Source organism: Citrus sinensis, chromosome 5 (assembly GCF_022201045.2).
Source record: "Citrus sinensis cultivar Valencia sweet orange chromosome 5, DVS_A1.0, whole genome shotgun sequence".
Lineage (NCBI taxonomy): Eukaryota > Viridiplantae > Streptophyta > Magnoliopsida > Sapindales > Rutaceae > Citrus > Citrus sinensis.
In genome coordinates this window covers 24302680-24313264 of record NC_068560.1, presented here as the reverse complement: position 1 = coordinate 24313264, position 10585 = coordinate 24302680, and the positions used below count along the sequence as shown (strand labels likewise).

The window sequence follows — 10585 nt, the reverse complement described above, 5'->3', positions numbered from 1 at the left end:
TAGGACAAGTCTATCTAAACTCGTCTAATCAAATCGATAATAAATCTAATATTTAAAAAATTTACAAAAAATTCGGCAGAGTCTCCCCCATAAGTATAACAACCTCAAACCTGCAATTTACAAAATAACACTCACAAAATAATTCAATATCCAACCATCCTCCATAACCCACTTCTCAAATCAATATACCAAATATCACCCACATCATTCTAATATTAAAATACAATAGTTTTCTTAATTACAAAATATAACAAATAATACAATTCGCGATATCCCAAATATAAAAGAAATTTACGACTTCTAGCACCATCACGTGGCCATAATATCTAAATAACTATTTTTACTAGGTCGACTAATATACCTGCAAATCTCTTGTTGGGGGGGGGGATATAATAAAAATAAAGTGAGTATAAAAACTCAATGAACTCAGTGAGTGGATAGTAGTTTTTGAAAATAAACAATTTTTAAAAAATAATTTAATCTTTTTCTAAACAATCTCATCAAAATATCATAAGAACTTAAATAAAACTTATTAATTCAAACCATGTACTCGAACAACAATGTCACATAAATCTGCATAAAATCAATGAAATCATAACACTTGTAATATCAAATACTGAATATTGATAACTATCACCAAACAAGTACTCAGGGAAATAATCTCATCATATCCGGACGTCGACGGATGGGCAATTAGGGAACCATCATGCCTCGGAGCTACAACGGATAGACAGGGAAATGCCATCTCATATCTTATATATCTTATCATATCTGTGCACGCATAATCTGGTCTCCAAAAGACAAGACACCCAAGTACATGGCCCAAAGCCTCTGTGTGTACTCAGACGGGCCCCAAAGGCCTAAATCACATATGTATCATCTGTATCTCTGTAATCATCATACTGCATGCATATACCCCTAAAAGGTAAAAGCACCCAAACATACGGCCCAAAGCCTCTATGTGTGTTCAGACAGACCCTAAAGGCCTGTCATCTCATATCATCTGTATCATTGTATTCATCTCATATCATTTGTATCACTGTATCTGAAGGAGAAGGGTACTGTCTAATGATTTTCCAAACAACCTTTAATACACATGTACATAAACATATAATCACATGTGAAATCTCATTTTATTTCCACGTTACATACTTCAAATCCACTTTATTCTCTTAAAAAGTATTACCATGCATTTACTCAAAAACGATAATAAAATCATCAATCAAATTCATTTTTAATAATGATAAATATCAACACGTAGAATAAAATTCATTTCTAAAAAATATTAATCAGAACATTAAATACTTATTCATCAAAACATGTTGTACTGTATCGTAAAATCAGAATATATAATGAAAATAAATTTTGTATATTCCACCCAAAATTGGTGCTATCGGGTCGGGTGAATTCAATAATAGACGCATGTTGGCATCCCAGCCTTCCTTCTCCTTTCAGGACCTATCCGAAAGAGAATCCAGTACTTTTTCTTCTTGGTCGTGAATATCTAAATAGGGCGAACCACCCGGTGGATATCTTTCCTTCGGAACAAAAGAATTCGAATTATGCTTGGTCAACTGGAATGTGTATTATCCATATAGGAGATCTTCCAATTGAGAAGATCCATTGACCTGAGACGAACAGAAGGGTCTATCTATTGGTATCACCAACATTCGCAGGTTGATTCTCGCTCGCGGGTCCTCCTAATCAAGTAAACTATAAAATCATTTTCCGTAAACATGAAATACAACTAATTTTATGCAATAGAGCTCAAAAACAAATATTCATTTATAATCAAGTATTCCGTATGCATCAAATTACCAAAATACCCTTGCATGCCAAAATTACCAAAATGTCCCCGACATCAATATTTACCAAATTATCTTCAGAATCTTCAATTACCAAATTGTCCTCAATTCAAATCACAAAAATAAGCACAATGTCAAAATTGCCCTCGGAGTGTAAAATTACCAAAATGCCCTTAATAACTTAAATCACTGAATTACCCTCCAAATCTCAAATTATCTCACTACCCTAATCTGAAATTACCAAATTATTGACCATTTCCATAAATTACAAATTTACCCCTAAGTTTTTTGTGAAATTACCGAATTGCCCCTGCCGGTCAACGATGACCGGACTTCAGTCAACGACGACAGAAAGCTCAGGTCGGATAGTTCAGACCTCGGTGAGTCCAACGGTGCCGCCGGTGACAATCCACGCGCGGCGATGGCGGCGGATCGAAGCTCCAAAATCCGCGAGTTTCCCGGTGGTCGTTCGCGGCCAAGAAGGCGTCCCCGGTGGTCGTGGTAGGTCGGAAAGTGATGAGCGTAAGTTGAGGAACAAGATCCAGGCGGTGGCGTGGCTACAATCCGGCGAGATCGACGGCGAAAAAAGGGGTTGAGCGGCGGGCTTTTCCAAGCTAAATTTCCGGTGTTCCGGAGACGATGACGGCTGGCTATGACGGCCGGCTTTCAAGCTTCATATCGGTACCTTTCTCGGCCGGTGAGGTGGCCGGAATAGCGAGATCTGACCGGGTCAAGATCGCGGTCGGATCCGGGTCGGGTCAAACCCGGTCAACTTCTTCCTCTCTCTCTCTCTCTCACAATTTATAGAACCGGCCTTTTTTTTTTTTTTTTTTCCTTCTCACTTAAGTTGAATACAAATTAAGCTAATACCGAACCCATGACGAAAATAAAATCCGACTACCCGAGTTTTTAATCGCGCTCGATTTGTCTCGATTGAATGTTGTGACAATTTTAAAATAATTCAAACATGATCTAATTAATAAACGCATCAAAATTACTTGTAACAAGTTGCAACCAATTTGATGACTTACAGCGAATGTCGAAATAAAAAATATAATACACTCAATTAAAGAAATCGAGGTGCATATATTACAATCCTCTCCCCTTATAAAAATTTCGCCCTCAAAATTTACAATTAATTTGATAACTTAAAGCGAATGTCGAAATAAAAACTATAATCCACTCAATTAAAGAAATCGAGGTGCATATATTACATGTTTAATCTCTCAATGTCAGTTTGCTCCCTAACTAGTCAATTGTTCAGTGTTCCACTTCTTGTATCCGAGGTTCTGTTTCTGTGTTATTAGTTGTTCTGTTTCTGTGCTTTTAGCTTTCAGATGTATAACTCCTATTTTAATCTAATTGAATGTCCGTGTGTTTTAGACTTAAAAAGTCTGACAACCTTCTGCTATGGCAATTATGCCTTCAAATTCCCATCTTTGGAAAGATTATTGATGGATGGTTGCCCCATTGTGAAGATTTCTGTGGAGGAGAATCGAACAAAAACCCAAATTGGACAAAGTAACGCTGAACTGCGTTGATAAAGCCTAAAGGACATTGGACTTGGGAGTGTCTTTTAGAGTAATTGGTAATTCATGAGTATCAGATAATTTGTATTCTCAGAGTAATTGTAATTCTCTGTTGCGTTATTATACGCGTGTCAAGATGAAAGAGAGAGTTGTAGGCTCCATAGGACACTTGTGTTACGCGACTCTGAATGTCCAATTGCTGCTGCTTCGCGCTCACCACAATTTCTTTTCTTTTTTCAGTTTGTTTAATTTGTATAATTTTTTATTTTGTCAAACTGTAACAAGTTCATTGTTTCAGTGTTGTGTATATATTGGCTTCAGTTTTTATTGATTGTCACTTAAATTTGATATTGTTAATCATTGTATTCTTATGATATAATGAATGGAAAAGATATAGTTTATGGCGTTTTTTTTTTCCCCCAAGTTGGAATGATATTTGTTGTTGACGAATCAATATTCAAGACCAGAACCAAAACGCTGCGTTTGGGAGTGTCCAACTTTTGGAATTCCTCATTTGGGTCCTCACGTGCTTGCATTGCGTGCATCACGTATTCCGACCAAGTCAAAGGTCAGTTAAGTTCGTTACAAAGGGGCGGGAAAGAGCAGTCTTGCAGCTCCCCTGACTTCACCAAAAGTATCTGTTTGATACATCTTGAGTTTGTTCATGGGACAAAGATCTTCTCTTAGTTTTCTTTCCTCTCTTAATCTCATCTAGTTAAATGGGTTATCAAAATTAAATTTTAAATTTTAATATTGACAATCAATCTAGCTCTTTTCACTTTATTTACAATTAAGCTAAATTTTTAACTAGATTTAAAAAATAGTTCAACTCATTATATTACCATGAAGGGTGTGGTTTTTTACACTTTATCATATACTCTTTTGCTTTGTATATCCTTCCAAGTACCAAAATAAATCTTACCCAAATGCTTTACTTTCATTAAAAAAATTAAAACAAAAAACATTTTGACCTCTGTATAGTTCCTTTATTGTTGTACATTATTTTCTTATGAATATTGATAATTAGTATGATAATTAGTACAAAATCTATAAGAGACCAAAAACAATTTGTCTTATCATTTAATTTTCTTTTGTTTTGTAGTAAATTTTTTTTTTATTCAGTAGTAATGGTGTACAAACTACTAACGGCAATATTAATGGTAGTAAGTATATCATTACTGTTTTTTTATTGGCATAGCGATTATCTCTATTTTTGTAGCACACATATATAACAAATCAAATGCAATAACATATTTTGTACTTTGTCGTTGATTTGATTAATTGTGTAGAAAACTAGCAATTCGTGCCACAAAAGGTTCGAATGCCTTCGAATTTGTTGAACGTATCAATAAAAACTGATTTCATCTTTGAAGAATTGTCTTGAATCTTAAAAGAAAAAAAAAACACACATGAACTTTCTTTGGCTAATTATGATTTTTACAAACATTACATGAACTTTCTTTGGCTAATTATGATTTTTACAAACATTGATTTGCTTCTGTAGGAGTGAATGTTCATCAATTTTTTTGACAAGTATGATTGACCATTTCTGCGTACCAAGTATTTGGTGAAATGCTCGCAAGAAATTAAACACTGTTATAGCATTGCTTCATCTTCCACTTTAACATCTCCTCAGAGTGAAGAAATGGACATTTAAAGATTCACATTTCGGAAACTTGAGCAATGATTATTATATGTATATTCAACACAACAGCTTTAATCGAAGCATATTTACGAATATGATGGCTTTAACTTTAATTAACATTAAATTATACATGGTTGAATCGGCATTATTGTTCCTGGATTTTCTTCAATGAGCGGAAAGGAATCTCACTCCTTAAACCTTTAGCAAACCATTGTTCTCCTTTGTATATTTTAATATTTAATTTTGGCTTTTAACTACTCAAGTATTCATGATTTTAGTACCAAGTACCAACTGACATCATAAATATTCTGTTCTGAATTTAACATTTATACTTGGTCTATCATCCCTAGGCTAACAAATAATCATAATTAAAGCTATCACCTTCTCATCCTTTATCTTCATTTATTCATTCTTTTTTCTTCAATTCTAAATTAAATTGAACTTTGGCTTTACAGCGTAGCATGCACTTAAAAAATAAAAAGGCTCACTTTCAAATTTTTAATCCTTTCTTGATGTGGAGTGTCATTGCAATCCACAAAATCCTTTCCTTATTTACGTCCATTATTCTTCTACCTCTCTTCCATTAATGAAATAATTTTTAGTATCGGTCATTCTCTTTGCATTCATTCCTAAAAATCAACAAACCCTTTCCTTATTATTTCCATCTTTTGATCAAAGACACACTTTGGTTCGGTTTTGTTGTGTTCATTGTTGATTTGTTATTCCGCTTTTGCCAACAATCCTTTCTTATTTTCATTACTCTGATCTCAACAATACTTGGCCTCTGTTTGAGATGACTTGACAGAAAATGTACGTATATGAAATTTATAATTCATTATTCAATTCTTATATATATACCTTCTGCATGTTAGGTGTATTGTTATTATTTTCTAAAAGGTAGTTTTTTTTGGATAAATATATTGTTTTTGCTAGCCGTATGTTGTAGACTGCCCAATTTGCTAGCCCAATTTGCCCACCAAGAGCCCGACACAAGGCCAAGAGTGCTAGCTTTGCCCAATTCCGAACAGTTCTAGGCAACTCTAGCACATGTGAGCTTGTAAATACTCTAAAATTCTCTATACAATTTCAGCACATGTAAATAGCTAGGAAATGGTAGAATTCTCTAGAATCTCTAGAGTTTGGCAAGCCTCCCCTATAAATATGGGATGACATTAGGCATTTGTACACAACAAACACAATAACAAGCATTGTAAGCAACTCAAGCATTGTAATCTCTTTTGTGCAATACAAGTTTTCTCATTTGGTTCCATTGCTCTCTTCTCTAGTTCGAGAGGCTCTAGGCTTACTTAGCAACATTTGGCAAAGTTGCCACAAATCATCTACACATCCCAGCCCCTTCCTAGAGGCATCACTGTAAATAACAAAGCCACTACCGCTAGAAGGGACTGTCAAGACAGGAGCAGAAACCAACCTTTTCTTCAACTCCTAAAAGCTTTTCTCACATTCATCACTCCATTCAAACTTTGCATTCTTTCTGGTCAATCTTGTTAATGGGGCTGCGAGTCTAGAGAACCCATCCACAAATCTTCTGTAATAACCAACTAAACCTAGGAAGCTCCTGATCTCAGTAACATTAGTTGGTCTTGACCAATTCATCACAGCCTCAATCTTGGCTGGATCAATAGAAATGCCATTTTTAGTAACAACATACCCCAAAAAGACTACTTGGTCAAGCCAAAACTCACACTTCTTAAACTTCGCATAGAGCTTCTTCTCACGAAGTGTTTAAAGGACCATCCTCAAATGCTCCTCATGCTCCTCAATGGTCTTAGAGTATACCAGAATATCATCAATGAAGACAATGACGAAACGGTCAAGGAAAGGCTGGAAGACCCTGTTCATCAAGTCCATAAAAGCTGCAGGAGCATTAGTTAACCCGAAGGGCATTACAAGGAACTCATAGTGCCCATATTGAGTTCTAAAGGCTGTCTTAGGTACATCTTCACCTTTCACCTTAAGTTGATGATACCCGGACCGTAATTCAATCTTTAAGAATACAACTGCACCTTGCAACTGATAAAAAAGGTCATCTATGCAGGGTAGAGGATATCTATTTTTTTATGGTAACTGAGTTCAACTGTCAGTAGTCAATGCATAACCGCATAGAACCGTCTCTCTTCTTCACAAACAACACAGGTGCTCCCCAAGGAGACACACTGGGGCGGATAAAGCCCTTATCAAGAAGTTCTTGTAATTGAACTTTCAATTCTTTTAACTCAATAGGCGCCATACGATAAGGTGCTTTTGAAACAGGTACAGTGCCTGGCAATAAGTCAATGGAGAATTCAATCTCTCGATCCAGAGGCAAACCAGACAAATCCTCTGGAAACACATCAGGAAACTCCCTAACAACACTAATGTCTCCAAGAGAAACCTCACCATTCCCATCAGCCACTACACAAGCTAGAAATGCCTCACATCCTTTCGCCAACATCTTTCTAGCCTTAAGTGCAGATATCAATCCTCCAATACTACTTCGTCTACCTTGAAATCGAAATTCCTTCTCTCCAGGATTGTAAACACAATCTCCTTAGAGAAACATTCAATACTAGCATGATAAGTGCTCAACCAATTCATCCCCAAAATAACATCAAAATCATGCATCTCTATCGGTAACAAATCAACAAGAAAGTCTCTACTACCCAAACTAATCAAGCAAGACTTATACACTTGATTCATCATCATACTATCACCCATGGGAGTTGCAATAGATAAATAATATCCTAGTGGCTTAGCATTTTTACTTGCATAACAAGCACATGTCATAGATATGAAAGAGTGAGTAGCTCCAGAATCAAACAATACTTTAGCATATACGTGTGAAAAAAAAAAAATTCCATTGAAGCATTTCTTTCAAAATAATAGGCAAAATCATAGACATATACATAAACATATTTATCAAGAAGCTTTAACAAGCATTTCATTTAAAAGCACAAACAATGCAACATTGCAATCATTCAAGCAAACATATAATAAAAGTATGGTTTTCCGACATATCTAAAATCAGCTTTTGACTATACTAAATCATAGTTTAGGCACTAAAATATTTATTACCTCACTTGCATTAAAATCATAATCTTACCCTATGGATTTTTAACCTCATGTGTCTACAGAATCCTAACCTTCGCTCTGATACCACAAATGTAACACCCCAAAAATTACCCAAGAAAATACAAGGGTAAAGTTGGAATGAAAACCTCACATCTTTTATCCTTCTTAATAAATCTCAAGATAAACAATCATTATTCATACTCCAACTGAATCCTTACATAAAACATATGAAATAAAGTCTCCAAAGTAAAGTCTCTAATCCAAAATAAAAAGTCTAGCCAAATTTAATATTTAAAGCAACTCCAAAGATCCACTAAGAAAAATTCTCCATCTAAGCACCCAAGCCACATTTCTAATCAATCTGCAAAATATTAGAGACGAGGGGTGAGCCGTCAACTCGGTAAGCAAATCCATGCACAATATTTGAAAACCTTTGTCATGTATCGTTAAACATTTTATAACAACATCTTCATTTAGCATAAGGGGTGGATTCATATAAAAACATTAAAACATTTATAAAAACATTAAAGCGTTAAACATTGGTAGCTCATGCCTCGTAGTCATCATCATTCATCATTCATCATTCATCATTTAGGGTGTTATACCCCGCATTGTTCCTCATTCAGGGTACTATACCCCACATTGTTCGTAACATCCTTGTGCACAAGATCATCATCATACCAGCAAGCTGGTCATAGCATTACGTAACATCATAACATTTGCATTGTATACATTACTACGGACTATGAGCCAAAACATTTTTGAATCCACCTTACATCCTTTCATAAATAGCATTTAAAATCTTCTAAAACATTTAAGAAACTTTCTTTGAACATTTAATTCTTTTAGAAAATTCTTTAAGAAAACATTTAGTTTAAGAAAAACTAATTTCTTAAGAAAAATTCATTTTAAAATACATTTATATAAACTCATTTAAAAACGTTTTTATTTTACAAAATTCATTTAAATATTTTCGAAATCAGTTTTGTAAAAATTTCCATTTAAACATAATTCTTATAACAAAAATTGCATTTATTATAAAGCATATTATACATGAATATACTTATCTCGATCCGTAGCAATCAATTCAATACCTCAAGAACAACCAACGAGTTCACCCTCGTCCTATAATCATCATAAAAATATTCTTATCAATATCAACTCTAACCTTAAACATAATCCCAATCATCCTTAAATCATAGACACTAATACTACCTTAATACTTACACATATTCTAAACATATCATGTACTTATGAGTATCCTGCACATGCTGATTTTTAATAACCTATACACATGTCGGAAAACCATGAAAATTTACAGAGGCACTGTGAACATGCATAGCATTGCATACAATATTTTACAAAAATCAGCACAAGTCAAAATCAAGTAAGAATATTGACCTTTCACCAAAGTAACAAAAATTGTCCAGCACTGACCAAAACAGACCTTTTCCACTTAGAAAATTCATTAAATATTCTTTGGTACTCGAAATAATATGCTTCTTTTTTTCTAATTACAGAAGACACATTCAAAAAGCATATAATTAAAATTCATAATTTTTGGACTCCTGAAACTATTTTAAAACGTTTTATTTCTGAGAACATCTAACCCGTCCAGAAAATTCCAGATTTGAAAACAGAATTTCAAAAATTCGTATCTTTTATTTTACATGCCCAAAAACAGTTTCCAGATTTGCAGCAGCCATATGTTACGATTTTTAGTAATTCAACCATAAAGAATAAAACTACGAAATTAAACATGCAAGCATAGGAGACACAGATCTGTTGGCACAAAAATCGGCATAATTTTAAAGGGTGTGTAACCTTATACAAAAATTTCCACAGTTCAGAACCACTGCTGAAAATCGGAATTTTCCAGCACCAGTAACCCAACTACGAAAACCCATAACAATTTGCATACTTAGACGATTTCAACACAAAACCTGTCGATGGAAAGCCTAGGATGTCTAGTTCCATGATATGTAAGATATTCACGTGATTCTAAATAAAGAAAACGATTTCAAGCAAGGAATAGAGACTGTTCATATCATCACAACATTACAAACACACATATATTACCCAAATCATACTACAAGTAATTAAAGGCAAACAATTCCATAAAAATAAATCATATAAGTCGAAGAAATACTTAATACCTTAAGGCAAACACTAAGAAAGGAAGTGATAAAACTTTCTTTTCCTTCTCCAAAGACTTATATTTCCTTCTTTTCTTTCTAGGGTTTGCAACGGTGTAAAAATAAAAGACGGCTTCTTAAAAAGGTGGGTTTCTCTTAAATACTTGGTAATTAATAAATATTTAAAAAAAATTAATAACTTAAGTAACTTTAAAAAAACAATCCGATAAATTTTACTCACACACAAATACTCAATAATAACATCCTACTCAATTTAATAAGGGCAAAAGAGGAAAATAAATAAATAAAAGCGGGTTTTACATAAATACTCTAGAATTCTCTATACAATTCTAGCACATGTAAGTAGCTAGGAAATGGTAGAATTCTCTAGAATCTCTA

General features: G+C 34.1%; 2 protein-coding genes and 1 long non-coding RNA gene across 3 annotated transcripts in view; 2 read left to right on the top strand and 1 right to left on the bottom strand.

Annotated features, from left to right (window-relative positions):
- Positions 1 to 10585, top strand: part of LOC102629151 (importin subunit alpha-1-like) — a 106300-nt gene that overhangs the window by 5770 nt on the left and 89945 nt on the right. The window lies entirely within an intron of this gene.
- The window catches only part of LOC102616856 (disease resistance protein At4g27190-like), a 118469-nt gene that overhangs the window by 107135 nt on the left and 749 nt on the right, over positions 1 to 10585 (top strand). The window lies entirely within an intron of this gene.
- Positions 1213 to 2795, bottom strand: LOC127902711 (uncharacterized). The gene is made up of 2 exons (XR_008055248.1): positions 2106 to 2795; positions 1213 to 1700 (listed from the first exon to the last, which is right to left on the bottom strand). It is a non-coding gene; the product is annotated as an uncharacterized LOC127902711 (long non-coding RNA).